This window comes from Typopeltis vanoorti, chromosome 2 (genome assembly GCF_054136105.1).
Source record: "Typopeltis vanoorti isolate ZY-2024b chromosome 2, IOZ_Tvanoo_1.0, whole genome shotgun sequence".
NCBI lineage: Eukaryota > Metazoa > Arthropoda > Arachnida > Uropygi > Thelyphonidae > Typopeltis > Typopeltis vanoorti.
This window is the reverse complement of record NC_143550.1, coordinates 138596104-138613484: the sequence shown is the minus strand read 5'-3', so window position 1 is coordinate 138613484 and position 17381 is coordinate 138596104. Positions and strand designations below refer to the sequence as shown.

Below are 17381 nucleotides of genomic sequence, written 5' to 3'. Positions count from 1 at the left end.
GAAAAGGGTAGAAGTAGGAAGAAAGTGAAGGAGAGGAAGAGAGAGAAGGTGAAAAAATAGGAAATAAATGAAAAAAAAAGAGGTATAACGACACAGGGAGCAAGAAAGAGAGAGAAATGGAGAAAACGTGAAAGGGGAAGAATGGAGAAAATGTGGAGAGAGAGAGAGAGAGAGAGAGAGAGAGAGAGAGAGAGAGAGAGAGAGAGAGAGAAATGGAGACAAGGTAAAAGGGGGGAAGAATGGAGAAAAGGTTGAGAGGGAGAAATATTGAGCAAGAGAAAGTGCAATTGTGATGAAGCCACAGAGCTTCGATGCAAGCGATCGAGTAGAACAATAACAATTAGAGAGGACCTGCGTGAATGGCCCACTGGCTAATTGAGCCCCGTAATCCACATCCTCGTGCAAGTGCCATTAGCAAGCTGTAAGAAAGTCATTTGGTTAAGGTATTGCGGTGCAGCACGTGCCCTGCACATTAGGACACCGGCTAAGTGACCACCACCACGAGCAAAGCAGCAGCAACCTCTGTCAGCTCGAGCGTCGTTGGATTACGTGTATCTTGTGGCGCGGTCAGGTGGATGACCCCGAGACACATACACGCGCACGTGCACTCTTCGCAAATGGAAGTCCACACACAATACGAAACAACAGATGTGGATAAGGAAATTAGATCACCCTCTTCCCAGTAGATCTGCGAGGCACGTGGCGAACGCGAATCAACGAAACGCCTTCCACAATTAAACCAGGTTCGCTCCATCGAGGGAAAACCGAACTGGAAACTTGTCGTCCATCCCTGAAGACAAGGAAATGGTGACGACTGCATGTAAGCATTCTGACTGCAGTTTCAGCTCTGTTGCCAGGTTGTCTGTGCGCAGTAGGATCGTTTCAATCCGGATAGTGCTTTAAATGCTCAGATCCGTACTGTAGTAGCAATATATATATAGGGACAGAATGGTAAACACTATAAGTGGAAATGTGACGGTGTAGGGATATTTCATTGGCGTGATGTTAATGTACTGATTGCTATCGATAGTAACATGAACTAAGAGATGTACCTGCACGTTTTGGATAGTGTTGCACTTAATGCAGCTCTATAGTGAACGCCCATACCTTTCTATCAAGAGAGTCCTGCTGCCCACCAGCCAACTGTCTTTGGGCTTTAGTTAACAGGGTGGCTGTAATGGACTGGTCAACTCAGAGTCTTTATCTAAATCCAGTGTGGGATGAAGTGGAATAACATATAAGAAATCATTCCTGGAAGACATCGCAATCACTGGAATAATTGAAGACATTTCTACGTGAAGAATGAGGGTTAATTTCCCATGAAACTTGTCACAAGTGCATGGAAAACTTACCGCATTGACTAAATGAACTAAAAAGGTCATATTCTTCATTTGTATTTCTAACGTGTTTCAATACGTTTATCTGCTAATGGAGAGGGGCTAACAGTTTGTGTGTTAAAATGTAGAAGTAATCCACCTAAACATGAAAAATGAGAATTCTGCTATTTGCAATGATACGGAAGAAGGCAGACCTTCTATCGATTCAATGCTAATATTTAATTCTTCCTATTGCACTGTACACATTCGCCATATTTCTTAAGGATTTGATTTTCCTTCATCTTAAAAATGCGCATCTAAATTCCAATGAAACAGAATTTAGATATGCAATTTAAGACAAAGGACCTCTTCTTTAGTAAGCCCATACAAAAATACCCCTTGGATTGTGCACTGTTTATGAGGATTCTCATTACATTCCTTCACAAATAAATACACTCTGTTGGCAGTAAATGGTTTAGGTATATGGGAGAATGGCATATTAAATTTTTGTGTTTCATTAGAACTTCAAATTCTGACTCTTCTAAATCACGTTCTTACTAGGAATCGAGCGGATGGAGGGGGAATGTAATATCGATTGAGGAGCTTATTCATGGAAGAGTTCCGCAAGCATGTTTTGCTCTTAGTTTGTTTGTTATAATGCAGTGTTGCCCACAGGTATTAACTTATCATACATTAGTACAGTGGGTAAAGGTTAGATGATCCGAAAACTGTTCTGGAGACCAAACATGAAACTTTTTCCCCACTTCTGTATCACAGTGGGACTGCAAACATGAGATGCTATCCACTCGGTTACTTAGAGCGTCTATCACAGCTATATTAGCTATTCGAAGTGAATTTTTTCCCTCTTATAGCTTAATACTCGCCAGATTGCTAATTGGTCTGATTCCTCTTCATTCACACAGATTATGTGGCCGTTTTATTTCATCAAAATACAATTAAAATAATTTATTTTATATTCTCACGCTCTTTTATTAAAAACTTGTTCTATGTTCGTTTGTTTTATGAACTGTATGGTCATACCATAATTTAAAATCTTTCGTCTATTGTTGTATTATAAATAATATTAAAATATTAAAATAATAAAGGTTTATAATATAGTTTTAAAAATTTAGAACATTTTTTAAACAATTTAAAATATTTTATTAAAATTTTAAATATAATATTAATTACAAAGTTATTTTTAAGATTAATAATATAATATTAATGAGAATAGATAGAACGATGATGAAAGACGATTCATGTATGTTGTTGTACAATGGCTGTGTATACATATAATAGGTTATTGTCCATTTTAGTTCTCCTAAATTGTTGAAACGATTTTATTTTCGATATCGATTTCCTTAGCTTAGAGCTTAGCAATAATTTGGCTGCGTGCATAGCTAATGAGTGAATGTAACTTTCTAGTTTCCTCTTTCTAATAACAATTGCACCCTCACCTGTTTGCGAACGAGAGATTCACATGCTAGAATGCAGTCAATTAATTTCTGTTCCTTCAAGTACAGACTTGCAGGTCTACAAGTTTGTATTTGAGGTGTGAGACGGAAAACATTTGGAACAACTTGCATACAAAACGGTGCGATAAAGCAAGATGGATATTTCTGTTTAATTTTTCGTTCCTTAAACTATTTGAATTAGTTCATTAATAACATGGATATCGCCCAAAAAATGATTACATCTTTATTTGCTTTCTATAAAGCTAAAATCAACGTTTTTTTCATATAATTATTAATTATAATTAATACGCTTTGAACTTCGTTGATTTGTTATAACAATGCTTTCACGTTCTCTAGTACTTATAATGAACACTAGAGGTCGGGTCGAGTAGTAGTTCTCGGAATGCATTAATCTACAGACAAAGTCCATATATTCTTGAGTGGAAACAGCCATTGTTCTTTAGTCAGTGGCAACGTAGGTTCAATTTCATCACCATGGGATCAATGTCTTCTGCGCTCAGAATTAAATGCGTGTCTAAGTAGAAAAACTCCACTAGGACAAGAGGAGACGTGTGTGTGTTGTGCGTAGTGAGAGTCGGTGACAGATGGAAACTCTCTTTAACCGTACACAGGATGTAAGGTCTTTTTAGTTTCCTCCCCCTGCACCCCATCCCTACCCCCGATCGCCCAGTGTGACCTCAAATACACCAGACGATGGCTGAGGTTCATGAGACGCAGCTGTGTCCCCGAATACGAGATGATGTGGAGTTGTTGCTGAAAACCGCATAATACCCCCTAACAGATTAGTTAGAGGAAGTGCCGTGGACACACACATAGTGAGTGGGTCGAACCGAACGCAAAATAAATCCCACTTTTCTTCCTTCCCCTCTTGCAGAATATCCAATTACTTCGAACTGCTGGGCTGTTAAAGAATGAGAATTTCTAATGAGGTTAGAACGCAGGTGGAGTGTGGGATGGAAAAAAAAATACTCCAAAGAAAGTCACTTTCATTGGCGCAAATAAATTCGCTGGCTTTTGAGTTTGGGATACACTTAAGGAGTGCTTTATCGACACTGAACAACCTACGGGGATGCTCGGCAATTGCTAAAGAACCTTTTTGAGCTAAGTTAATAGGTGTGGTTCGTAATATCTCATCGAGAAAGTGGCATTAAAAGCTTTTGTAGATGATTTTTACCGAGTATTTCTAATATACGGGTGGATTTCTGATGATCGAAATGAAAAGAATTCGTATAGTAGCTCATCCAGTGCAGTATCATGAAGTGATGTTTCTTTGTTTGAAAAAAAAAAAAAGGAAAAAAAAACGAGTCCTTTCTCGAGTAGTGATAAAAAATAGTTCATAAACTGTTTTTTCTTTATTTTCTCTTATTTTCTTCGTTTTTTTTTTTAATTTCCAATTACCAGGCTACCCTTATTCACCTTACAAAGATGTATTCTTCTACCAGCAACTTTCTCCCCTCCAGTAAAAAATATTCTAAAGTTTTTTTTTAAATATAATAATACATTATTCAGTTTTTAGTATGTAACAATTATAAAATATTAATAATTATTAAATTGACAATAATGGGAGTTTTATGAGCTGTTAATTTGATCAATCTGCTCTTTTCTACATGTACTGTACATCGTTATATGGCATATCAACTCGTTTCTATAAGTTTTATTACAATGTATACGTTTATGTGCATTTATGTTGTACATTTATTTTAAATGAAGTAACATCATTATATTACATTTATAAATTCATTTTGAGATACACATTGTTATTATAGTTATTTATAGGATAGCACTGAAGGCATACTTATCTAAATAAGTACACAACTCAAAATTATTATGTTCTTCAATAAATTGTAAATAAAGTAACAAACTTTATTTGTCTGGATACCATATAAGCATATGCGAATTCTGAAAGTCACGATTTTTTTTTTTTTAATACCTTATCTTTTTAAAAACTTTAATATAATAAAATAGTTTTACATTTATAACACTGTAATTTTTACTATAAATGTGTAAGAAACTTTTAATCAATAAATATAATTGAAAATATATCTAAAAAAAAGTATAACTTAAAACTAACAACATTCAACCACAGAATAGTAGCTATTCTCCTTTTAGTTGCAGAGTAACACTGCATTCACAAGTTAAACAAAGCGGTTTATTCTATCCCAGGGGTCGGTTAAATTTTGAGACGGAAGAGCCAAACCTCACAACAATTTAAAAATTATTCGAGAGCCATAAATATATTTTTACAAATAAGGAAAATTTAAAATAATATTATACTAAATTTATAGTAATATATAACAAGTTATAATATTAATTATATCTTTATTAAATGAAGAAAAAATCACATAAAAAATTGCTCTCATTGGTTTTAATCAGTGTGAGCAATGAGCTGGCATTTCCTTAGTAAGTTTCTGTGTGTCCGGTTTGTAACTAGTCGCTTTTTAATTTAAGGCACGATTCCATGTTGGCATCAGTAATTTGGATCCTCAGTTTCCATTTAATGAAATTCATGTTAGAAAACGACTGCTCACATAAATATGTAGACCCGAAGATACTGAGAACACTAAATGCAAATATTTCCAACTCATGATACGAGTCCCGAAGACTTCCAAGTATTGAAAATCATTGAATATGTGAATGAAATCCTTTAAAAATTTTATAAATGAAACTTGGATAGTTTTAGTTTCATTTTTAATTTTATTTCAGAGCCACATATACATACCCAATGAGCCGCATGTGGCTCGCGCGCCTCAGTTTGGGCGACCCCTGTTCTATCCTATTCCCTCAGCCAGACGGCTGGTGGGGGTAGCTCTATGCTACCATACTAGGGAGATCATTACGAAGCCAGGTGGTTTCCCGTTGCCTATGACTGTAGCCGTGTGTGTTTACGGGACCGGTTTGCCTGTTTTGAGGGATGTAAAACCCGAGTTAGCTCTATCTTCCGTATGAGACCGACTAACTCACCTTTAGTCGAAAGAGACCAGATGAAGGTTCCTCACGTCACTGACGGGAATCGAACCCAGGTCTTTCCGACCAAAGAGCTTCGTCTATACCGACTAAGCTACGGAGGCTCAGTTTATTCCAGTCCTCAAGAAAAGAACCATTTATTCGTTTCCGAGATCTCAAAATCATAACCCCCCCCCACCCTTCGACTAAAAAAGTTCTGCTTATTCCCTTTGGAGAATAGAAAGATATTCGAAGATTTATCTATTTGATTGATTTATTTTTCTTCCATGAGGCCAGAGTATTATCTACACGCATATAAAAAGTACAAATTCTAATATATCACTAACATTCGTTTGCCAATGAGATTTTTCAACATATACTGATAATCACTGTTAATTATAGTATTTCCATACACCTTAATGAGCCAATTGTACTTACCATTTTTCCAGATGAAGGTGGTGTACTGGAGATTGGAAAAGAAAAGCCTGTAAGGACAATAAAAAAATAATTTAAGTATGTATCAAAAAATCTGTATAATTCATTCACATTTTTTGGATATTTTGATATTGATTTTGATTATTTCTTCCGTAAACTATATTTGATCCTCACTTTAAGGTCAAGCGGAATACCACACTTGACCGCTACGTTCAAGGCTCCGACAAATAACCTAATGACTAGTTTTTCGGAAATCGAGATGAACTAAATAAGCAAAACAAGGTAAAAGAAGAAGGGGGAGGGGAAGAAAGAAGGAACGCTCTTTAATAGCTTAAGAACTTGCAGACACTGAGACTTCAAAGAGACAGAGGGATGGCCTCTCCTTGCAAGTAAATCTCCTTAAGTCGAGATAGGGAACTATTAAAAGGACGGACTGAGTAAAGCCTCTATGATCAAAAGGATGCAGAGGAGAAGTGCACTGACGGAGAAGAGCAGAGAAGACTGCAACGGACGGGTGATCAAAGTAGCGGCCAACACAAGAGCCGACCACGTCTCAAGCCCGACTCTTTATCGATCTAGCACAACGACGTTGACGACAACTCGTGCCTTCAAGCAAACCCTCCAAACATAATTCGAACCAGTTGGGAAGAGTTTATGAAACTCCATTGTTCTCTGAAAGGTTTTATTTGCTCTTTGGTCCTTCATTTAATGGAAATCTGGAGAATCAGGCAGAAAGAAATCATCGTCTTTATCTTGCAATGCTCATGGACGAAAGATTTAAAAGATAGAACGAAAAACGGAGCGACAAAAACGGAAACATACACGCGAAAATGGAAAGAAAATAATAACAAAAGCGATTTCATGTTAATCCCTTAATCGGATTCTTTTTTCTTTCGAGAGAAACCTCGTTAGAGTGAACTCGCATATAACGTCCTCTGAGATTTTCTCTCTCTCCCCCCCGCCCCCCTCGAGAAATCATCGACTTCCAGTTTAGCTTTTCAGCACGCATGTGATGCTTCTGGATATTTCATGAAGATATACGACAAATGCTTATATGACTCAAATGCTTCTTTACAAGCTGTAACAAATCAAACGTCATTTCGGTTAGAGAGTATTTAGTTCACCTCTAAACACAGCAGTTCTCCTCAGGAAAACTGCTTAATATACCACCCAAGATTTTAACAATATGGCTACTTCCATAACAAAAGGAAGAATTTATTGGCCTCTGAGATCTCACAATTATAACCCTTCCTGATCTTCGTGTGGACACATTTCGAGACACTTATTTATATATTCCACCCAGTGGTTAAATTCAGCCGGTCCCCTCCGGGGCCACTGGAACTTTTTTATTCACCGGGCATGGTGAATAAAAAAACGATTTTTTCTGTTTTGTGAGTTTTCTCCCTTTACGGTAATTATGCCTACATTATTGTGTTATTATTCAACAATTGTTTACAGTTTTGAATGTGTATATAAAGTCAATATCAACAGTCGCCTGATTACGATTGATATGTTAGAAGCATTATATTAATTTGTAATTTTGTATTTGTATTTAATGTTTCTGGTGGTGTGGAAGAGAAAGCCTGATGGTTTTAACTCCAGCAGAATAAATAAATAAATAAAATTTAAAAAAAAAAATGTTGCGACAATCTAGCAATAGCTTCACATTTATGATCCTTACTTCAAGGATCCCGGGAGCTTATTTATTTAGAATTTAACCAGATTCCACCACTGCTAACACTCAGTGAACCCATAGAACGTTTTCTGGACGCTATCCCATCAGTTACAGCTGTCATGAATAACCAAATATTTGCCGTATTGTTTAGACGTATACCAAATCCTTCTGAAATTTTTGTTTACACTTAATACGGTTTTTAGGAAAAAAATAAAAATAAAACATATATAAGGAGTGCAACGATTACAAGCGGAATCTATGATGAGATGCCGCTTATAATATTCGTTAGAGAGAGAGAGAGAGTGTGTGTGTGTGTATTTGGATAATGGAGGATCAGTTCGCCGGGAGCAGCTATTTCTGTTCAGCACTCGTATACCTCCAAACTTACCGAACCAACATCTCTTTCTCATCTTCTATTCCATCTAATTTTGTTCTTTGGAAGAGTTTCCTTTACTTTATCTTCTCCAAATCTTGCAACCTTCGTTCCAAAAAAAACCCCCAAAAAACCCCCAGATATTTTCTTTTTCCCTCAATCTCTTATCCACACACTGCACTAATATGCTATTAACGATATATCTTGTGTGTGTGAGATTAATAGTATATATTAATAGTATATCAGGGTCCCTTCAGGTCCCTTCCGATATAAATATATGTAGATATTTATGTTATTAACTAATTCAACAGAGACGTTTTATTTATGCTTGAAAAAAATACCAATATCTTACGCTTATAAACCATTTCCACATTACGCACAAAACAAATGTTCATTAGAAATGCACAGCATTCAACAAACAGACGGAATATTTACATGGAAAGTGTTTAACCCTAAATCAATCTTATTTCAATATGGATTCATTTAATGCTCTTTTCTAACTTCGAGCTCAGGAAGAGACGCTGCTGTTTTAGATTAGCTTTTAGAGTTCTTAAATTATTAATTTAAAGGAAAAAAAATTTTTGAACTTAAAGAAACGTAATAGCTCTTTAAAGATATAAAGAAGTATGAAGTCTAAGACACTTCTTTTGTAACCTAGAGTTTTTTTTTCCGTAGAATGTGAAGATGGGACGCATACAGATGTAAGAAGAGCAACGTGTTAATATGTCGGAAAACATTTGAGAATTTTTCGTGTGCTTTCAGATTGTATCCAATCTTTCACTGGAACCCTCATTACAGGCTCTTCCTTTACGTCACCGATTAAAACAATTAGCGTATCACGTGATAGAATCATATGTGAGCAACTGCTGGGAAATTATTTTTGCAGAATGGCCTAATTAAGCTTCATACAAGCTTTGTGGACTACACATAATAGCTGAAAAAGAAGTGAAATACAAATTCACAAATTATAAATTTTCCTAAATGGGTAGACGCAACAGCACGGCGAAACCACCCGGAAGGCAGATAAAGCACGTAAGGTCATCTTGCACTTAATTTAAGATTGACTGAATGTCAAGATTTCCCAGTTGGTGTCTTTTATTCCAAATCTTTTAAGGTTAATGACGATGTGTCCAGCAGATTCCAAGCCACCTCTGGTTTCTCAGCCGCCCAAGACACCGTACTCAGTTATTATCTTTAGGAGTCGCAGAAAAACACGCAAGTTTTCTTTGGAAGAAGGAGAAAAAAAAGTGAGAAAAAGGTCGAATGAACTTCTGCTTGAGTTATTCTCCATGTCTAAGATGTGAGTAAATGCAAAAAAGATATGATCGATGAGATAGATTGATTGATTCGCTCTCTCTCTAGCCCTATTTGAGAGATTCCCTATTAGGGAAGAGGGCCCTTCATGCCATATCGATTCAAAAGCGTGAGCGAGGAGACACCCTTCTGCTCTGTATCTGACACTGGCTGCAAAAATCTGATAATTGAAGTTTTCTTTGTGTGTGTGTGTGTGTGTGTGTGTTAGTCGAAAACTTGTTCGCGTTGGTAGCGCATCGACTAACCACGGTTCCCTTGATAATCTAGAAAGGTTTTTGCACACAATACGTATTTCTCTCTCTCTCTCTCTCTCTCTTTCTGTCTTTCTACTCGAGGCAACGATTCCACTTCCCAGTATCTGTTCGTTACCACGGCAACGGCGTTTCCTGGTTGGGAATTGGAATCGACTGACTCACACGGGGAAAGTTCCGGTAGTGTATCTAACCTCTGCGCGAGGGGTGTGTGTTATTAATAATAAGGGGTTGCGCGCTGAGTCGCAGCTCCCAGGACGGAGCTTAGGAAAAAAAAAGAAAAGAAAAAAAAAGAATTTTCTTTCATTTTCATTTGCCAATGCTCCAAGGAACTATGGTAACTATTTCTGCTATCTCTCTCTCTCTTTCTTTCTCTCATCATTGTCCTAGTCTAAAACTCTTTATAGCCATACACTTAGCAGACCAGAGTCTATTCGACACTAAAATCAAAATAGCCTTCCAGACGATGTTTTCTTCTAAATGATGTTTTGCCGGAAAGATACTTACTGTGCCATACTCGATCGGTTCTGTTTAGTTCCCCTCATCCCCCTCTAAGGGAACGCAAATCACTTTCCTTAGTATTTCCCATAAATGTAAAACACATCTCCTAGGAGATGTATGATGTTATACATTATGGGCGGGGGGGGGGGGCACTACCCAGACCATCTTTACCACGAGTTGCCTTGGTGTTGCATCACCACCATAAGTCTTGAACCACGTTCAGGCGCAAACTTGACTTGACTTACTTGTCTGTTTGCTTACTTGGGAAAAAGGATTAAAACCAAGGTTACAAAATTACTTAATATCTTTAATATATATTATACCCAAGGTAAAAAACTTTTCATATCCTAGTAGATATTCTGAAATGAATTATAGCATCAGCACCTTCGTGACAACCATCTTTTTATTGATCGAGATACGCTGGCAAAAAAAAGTCTGGATTTGTCACAGTAAGTGGAACATTTTGCATTTTGTTCAGATTCAATTCTTCACTGCAACAGAGGTTAAGTTATCCAGTGTCAGTCAGAAATGATAAATGTTTGTTCATAAAAACGTCCATTAAAATAAATAAACCACAGAAACACAGACTAACCACACAACATAGCTAAGTGATAGATATACTTAGTAGCATTTCTGGAAGTTAGTTGGTGAGGGTTATCTTTCAAATCTTTCTATCTTGATCATATTCCATAAGGAGACAATTTTTGCTATCGATCATGGAACTATACTTCTCTCAAGATCTTCTCATGAAGGATCAGGTATTTGCTTATTACAGTCTTTTGTCTATGACGATCATATATTTGCCTATTACATAAGACAATTGCCTATTGCAATCAGACATTTGCCCATTATAATCAGGCATTTGCCTATGGTTTCATGTTGATTTCTCTTTCATCATGCAACTCTTCTTTTTCTTCTTCTTCTCTCGCTCTTTCTTTCTTCTTTCATGTAATATATATTACATGATGACCTGTTTTCTTTTATTGCCAAAGCACCTGACTTGGCTTCGTTAATAAGGAAAACGATCCGATGCTCCTCGGACACTACCTTTTATGGACATCACCACACAGACCGGAGTAGACACAGGGCAAGCAATTTCGCTTTCGAGACGTCATATGCAGTCTTTATGTGACATTCACAAGAAGTAGAAACGATAAAACCTCGGGTAGAGTTTGTGTGGTTTTATCCGCACAAAGAAATAGCCTGTGTGCTGATGACCCATCGAGCGAAAGGACATCCGAGTGTGCGAGCCAACGGATTCTGATTGTGAGGATTAGCTTCTCTGGGTAAGGGCTAATAATAGCAAATTTGGTTCAAAAATCCTTTCGACTGCACATCCATTTCACGATTTAAATTATTACTAATCGCCGGGTAGCGAGAAATGATTGAAAAAAAAAAAAATTAAGAATCTCTTGGCAGATAACTACCTCCTTTTCTTTCTGAACTAATTCGACATTTCAAAATTAAAATTAATTTTATTTTTACAGACTCATATTTTACATAACTGTAATATTTTGTTCTTGTTTTAATAAGCAAATTTTCAGAGGATTGTTCACATTTAGCAATAGAAAAAAATGCACGAGTTTGCAACACTGAATAGAAACGTAGTCAATTGCTTCTAAAGCTCTTCAGAGCCACGTGTGCTTCCAGAAGCAAACTAAAAGAAAACTAGAAATTATTAAAAATGTTTCCCAGAAATATTTTTGCTTGTAATTCTGTTTTGGTTGAATTGATGGGTGGGAGGGTTCCAGGACAAATGCGAAATATCATTAAATAAAATCCGTAAAAGTAGACTCCAAAATAGGTTCGATGTTTCTCTGAGTGTGCTACAAAAATGTAGGATTCGGTTAGGTTGTTTTGAAAATTAGGAATTACGTTGAATTAATCCAACGTCATTATGTTGGATTAATTACTGTTGTGTGAGATTCATCTCGCTCTCGTTATCCTCGCAGTTTATCAGTCTTCAAAATCAATCTTACTTCATAAGAATCAGTCCCTAAGGCCACGAGCGGGCCCATGTGTGCTTTTCTGGCAAGTAATTATAACTGTTTGCTGCGTGTTTACCGGTTTGTTCTAATTTTCGAAGGTACTAAAGCCTGTCATCACTTTTGTAAGATCGGCAAGCTCATTTTTATCTGATCTACTCTACTAAGATGGGAATCGAACTTAGGCGGTTCTTCCAACTGCGCAATGGAAGAAATAGAAAGGTGGCGTTCGTATCACAAGGAATCAGTATTCATATCGGAATCTTCACAATTCTATTATCATAATGAGAGAGAGTCTGATGATTCATGCCAAAACCATGTTAAGAATTTCAGACGACTGTCGGTTATTGTGTCCCTTTTTGGGTATTCTATTGCTCACAATGATTTTTTTCATCCAAAATTTTTTCCCGATACGCATATACGTGTATGATGTGATACCGCATATTTATGTAATAAAAGAAAAGTATTGAGCCGATAGGGTCATGAAAAAAAAAAAAAAACATAGGATAACAGCATATGCCACGTGCTCATCTTCGTCACGCGTGGCATAGGTTAGACAGCCCTACCCAAGGATATGTAGTAGTTTCGCGCTTTCATACACAAGTTCTTAAACCAATGGTTAAAATATTAAAAGGGGAAAAAATGGGTATTAGGTCGCGAATAATTTAATTCCGTGTATATTTACAAACTTGTGCTTACAAATAGTTTTTTTTTTTTTTTTTTAATTTGAATATTTTGCTTTCTGAGAGCCATTTTATAAATTAATTTTCTCGGCGTTTTCCTTTTGAAATATTTGGTTGTAATTTGTGAAAACATCATTTTTGTTTCAACAATGTCGGCTATATGATTTTTCTTAAGAGGAACTTTTTTATCTCAACATCTGTTCATATATATATATACATATAATCGACGACGCCTGTGTGGTTCTGTGGTTCCGGAGGTAATTCATTATTGCACTGGATTTATCTATCCGAAAAACTGTGGATTTTAACCCAACATCTTGAGGTAAAAAATCAGCCATAGAGCTCACACTATGATAGGGTGTTGGGGTTTATGATCAGGGTATGGTGACACACACACACACACACTCTCTCTCTCTCTCTCTCTCTCTAAAAGTTTAGATTCACTGATAACATGAGCTCATTATCAGTGAAGGTTGACAGGAATAAAAGGCATTAGAGGATATTTGAATATAATTTTCGATAAGTCTGCCAGTGAAATATATGCACCGTCATACGTTGACCTCAACATGTAGTCAAATACTGTAACTCCATGTTATTTTAAGCACACATAACCATGGATAAAATCAGTATAATTTCGCTACATAATGTAATAAAGTATTCTGATTCCCACTTTATTGTCTTCATAACGATACCAAATTAGGAAACAAATAAATGTCACAGTGCAAACACAGAGGAGTGGAGTGTGGTGACATCTATACAGAACGTAAAAAAAAAAAATTTCCAGTCTCTCCAGCAAAGAAGTTATTAGCTTAGTAATAATTTTAAAATAATTTCTAAAGACACTTTTATATTTTTTATTTTAATGTTAATCTCAATCCTCCAAGCATTGGATATTATAGTACAGTTGGTGCTAAGTGGGCTGAGTGTTAAATAATCTGATAACAAGTCTTGCTAAGTTTTCAAACCCCTTGATGATCACTTTATCATTTTAGATATGTAATCACAGGCTCTCTCTCTCTCTCTCTCTCCAGAAGGTCACGTCTTTTAGACTCTCCTTACTAGAAGAACAAAACTCTAGATGACGCTTAGATTACTTACCTCTCAATTCGTCCCTGCTGCTAGCGATCATCAAGACAGTGCTCCTCTGATTATCCTACACATTGCTTGTATAAGTTATAAGCTTTTTCCAGTCCAAAGAATTCTCTTTCAAGTCTGTAATTCATTTCGCTTTCGGAAGCGATTTAATCTCTCAACACAAATTCGCCGCCAAAGCCCCATTCTTATCCTTAGCAAACGAAGCTCTCATTTGTGTATAAACTTCGCTTCGGGCAACTCCTGTACATCCAAAGATATCTCGTAATTGATATACACATCTGTTTTACCTTAATCTCCACTTCTCCATCTGTCTTTCTTGTCTGTGATGCAACGAGATGACGGCATAGAAAATGATTTTCCTGCCCCCCCCCCTTCGCTTTACGTAGTTGTTGACGAGAGAAATACCAGATGGGAGTGGTTGGTGTATCAGATTCCCTTCGTACCTGCCAAAATCTGTGCAAATTCTCCTCCCATATTACGAAATCCAAGCGATAATAACCAGGTTAGAATGCGAAGTCGTCTAAAAATATATTTTAACACCGTACGGAGGGGGGGAGGGATCTACGAGTGCGATTAGGGACAAATACATTCTCTTACCCACTCTTCATTTTGGTCACATGGTCGAACAACATCCACCCACTCATCCATCCATCCCCTTTTGCACTTTCTGGAAAAATTAAGGTCGGAGGCAATTATGTTCTAATCATCCCGACAATTGGAGGTGTAGCAGACTCCTGTCACACCCTTTTCGCAGGTAAAACACAAAAGACTCGCCACCGACGGTTGAAAAAAAAAAAGTGAAATTAGTTCGGGAATAGGGCGTGAAGCTGGCGAGACACGTGTCTGTTCTTACAATGACGTTGATTCATGGCTAGGAAATTAAGGGTATTTTTTTTTGTTTTGTTTGAATAAACAGAATGAGGGCTTTGTAAACACAATACCTTGGAAGGTGGTATACGAGGGAGGTAGTGGTGGTGGATAATCAAGCCGGAGTGATCTTTGGCAAGTTTCCAAACGAGAATTTTAGCAGATTATTGGTTTAAGTAAAAGAACTTTTTTGTTTTACTAATATGTTTACTTTCTCCTTTTGATGAGAGCTTACAAAAAAACTGTAATTATCCTTGTATACGATACGTACGCGAAAAACAAGCAACTACAACGAAAAAATAGAAATGATTTGAGCTAAAGTTAAAAGGTTTCATTAAGGTGTGTGTGTGTGTAGGCTAGGGAGGAGGGGACAACTTCTTGCGATGTGTTGAAATAACAGTTTTAAACATGGGGGCTAAAAATAGAAAAAAAAACTTGCTTAAAAAATACAGTTTCTAAAACTCATTCCAAACTTATTTCATATTTATAGTTTAAATGCTATTAATTCACAGGGTCCAACTTTTTTATTATCTCGAGTGGTAAACTGGCGAAAAAAAATTAACAAATCTGAAAATAGTTCAAAATAACTAAGGCTATGCCTTAGTTATTCTGACAATGTCTACAATCAATTCATTAGTTTTGGGAAGCTAGTAGAGCACTCGAGATAATAAAAAAGTTAGACCCTGTGAACATGATCCTGAACCTGATCTTTTTGGATGCCAAGAAGGCGAAACTACTAATAACCTCGCAGAGATTTGAGATTAGAGTAATCCTAAGAAGAGAAATCTCATCTTGTTCAGAGGTTTCGGCGCTCTCAAAAGTAAGACTCTAGAATAAAAAGATTATTTTTTAAAAGAAATAAACCAAGATTTATTTAAATGACGTTGACAAGATTATCAAAACCTAAAGAATGGTTTGAAATCAGAATTTAAGGTTGTAGAAATAAATCTTCTGGAAGCTTTTGGATTCGTGTACTGCAAAGTTTGTCAAATAACAAAGAGGAAGGTATGGTTGATATGCAAAAGGAAGGGAGTAGGTGAATGAACAGACAATGGAATCCTAGCAAAAAATTGCAACGATTGAGGAGAGAGATCAATCCACCACGTGTAATGTGCATCCAGACGGAAATCTGGACCCTGGTTGCAGAAATCAGAAGACAGACTACATGATTGAAGCTTATTTAATAGGCATCATCATCATCATCATGCGTATCAAGGATTTAGGCCTAGCATGGCCTGTTCCGGCCTTAGAAGTCATCGTTGAATCTTTTAAGAGGACGTCCTGGTTTTCTTTTTCCTAATGGCTTGTACTTTAAGGCTTGTTTTGGTAATCTTTCTGTTTTCATTCTTTGAACGTGTTCCATCCATTTATAGGCCTTTGTGCCAAACCATAATAAATCTTTAGAGATTAAGTGCAACTACCTGACATTCCTTAGACTTTTTCTATAGCATTTGTTCAAAGACGGGCAAAATAAGCAAGAAGACCTGATCGACAGCGGAGGAACCCATCCCTGCGATTATTTATAAGCTGAGTGAGGTTCTATCTTGTTTTTAAGAACGTCTGTGGTTTGAATATACTGGTTTAATGCACACATATACGATAGCACGCAAAATTGGTTTTAATACTAATCATAACGATGCAAATATTTCCAGATACATCTCGTATCTCATCTTCACTGTGAGGGAGGCAGACATTATAGTGATCAGCTGGAATTACTTGAATGACAACCAGACATCCGTACTAGGGGAAGCTTGACATGCATGTCAGAATCATTTGCGGAATTTCTTGATTTTTGATATCAACACTTCACTCTCCGAACTTATTCTTGAATATTAATAAGATGAAGTTTCTTTCTTATATCTTCGTCTTTAATATCGCGTTCTGCTAATGATATCGTTGACAATTTTCTTCAGAAATGGAGTCTTCGTAGCTCAGTTGCTGCAGACGAACTCCATTCGTTGGCAAGGACTTCGTTTCGAATCGTGTTGTTCAAGACGAGAGGAACTTTCAGGTGCTGTTTAACACAAAGGGAGTTAACCTGTCTTACATGCAGGCGCAATGGGTTTTAGTCCTCAAACAAACTAGCCATCAGAACGTACGTAATTAACACACACACACACACACACACACACACACACCGCTTTAGCTTCTTCGACTTTGATTCAATCCACCGTACTCCAGTCATAAGAACTGTCACATATCTGCGGTCTCTAGTCTTTGGTCAAGTGTTTTATTTCTAACCCAGCTCTTGGATCCATAAGTTAAAACTGGTTTGAACACTGTCTTGTATACAGCTAATTTAGTGTTCTGACTAATTTCTCTCTTATTCCATATGAATTTATTCAATTGACTGCCTACTATAACAGCTTTGTTGAATCTGTTGTCTATTTCCATATTTAATTTACCATCTTCAGTAAAAATCGTGCCAAAGTAGCTGAAATGTTTTACTTGTTCCACAGGTGCAGTTG

General features: G+C 36.8%; 1 protein-coding gene across 1 annotated transcript in view; it reads right to left on the bottom strand.

Annotated features, from left to right (window-relative positions):
• Positions 1-17381, bottom strand: part of LOC150109463 (frizzled-5-like) — a 95358-nt gene that overhangs the window by 50567 nt on the left and 27410 nt on the right. Inside the window, exon 2 of the mRNA XM_090408427.1 lies at positions 6173-6219. The gene's annotated coding sequence lies outside the window, so the exon portion shown is untranslated. The remainder of the gene's footprint in view (positions 1-6172; positions 6220-17381) is intronic.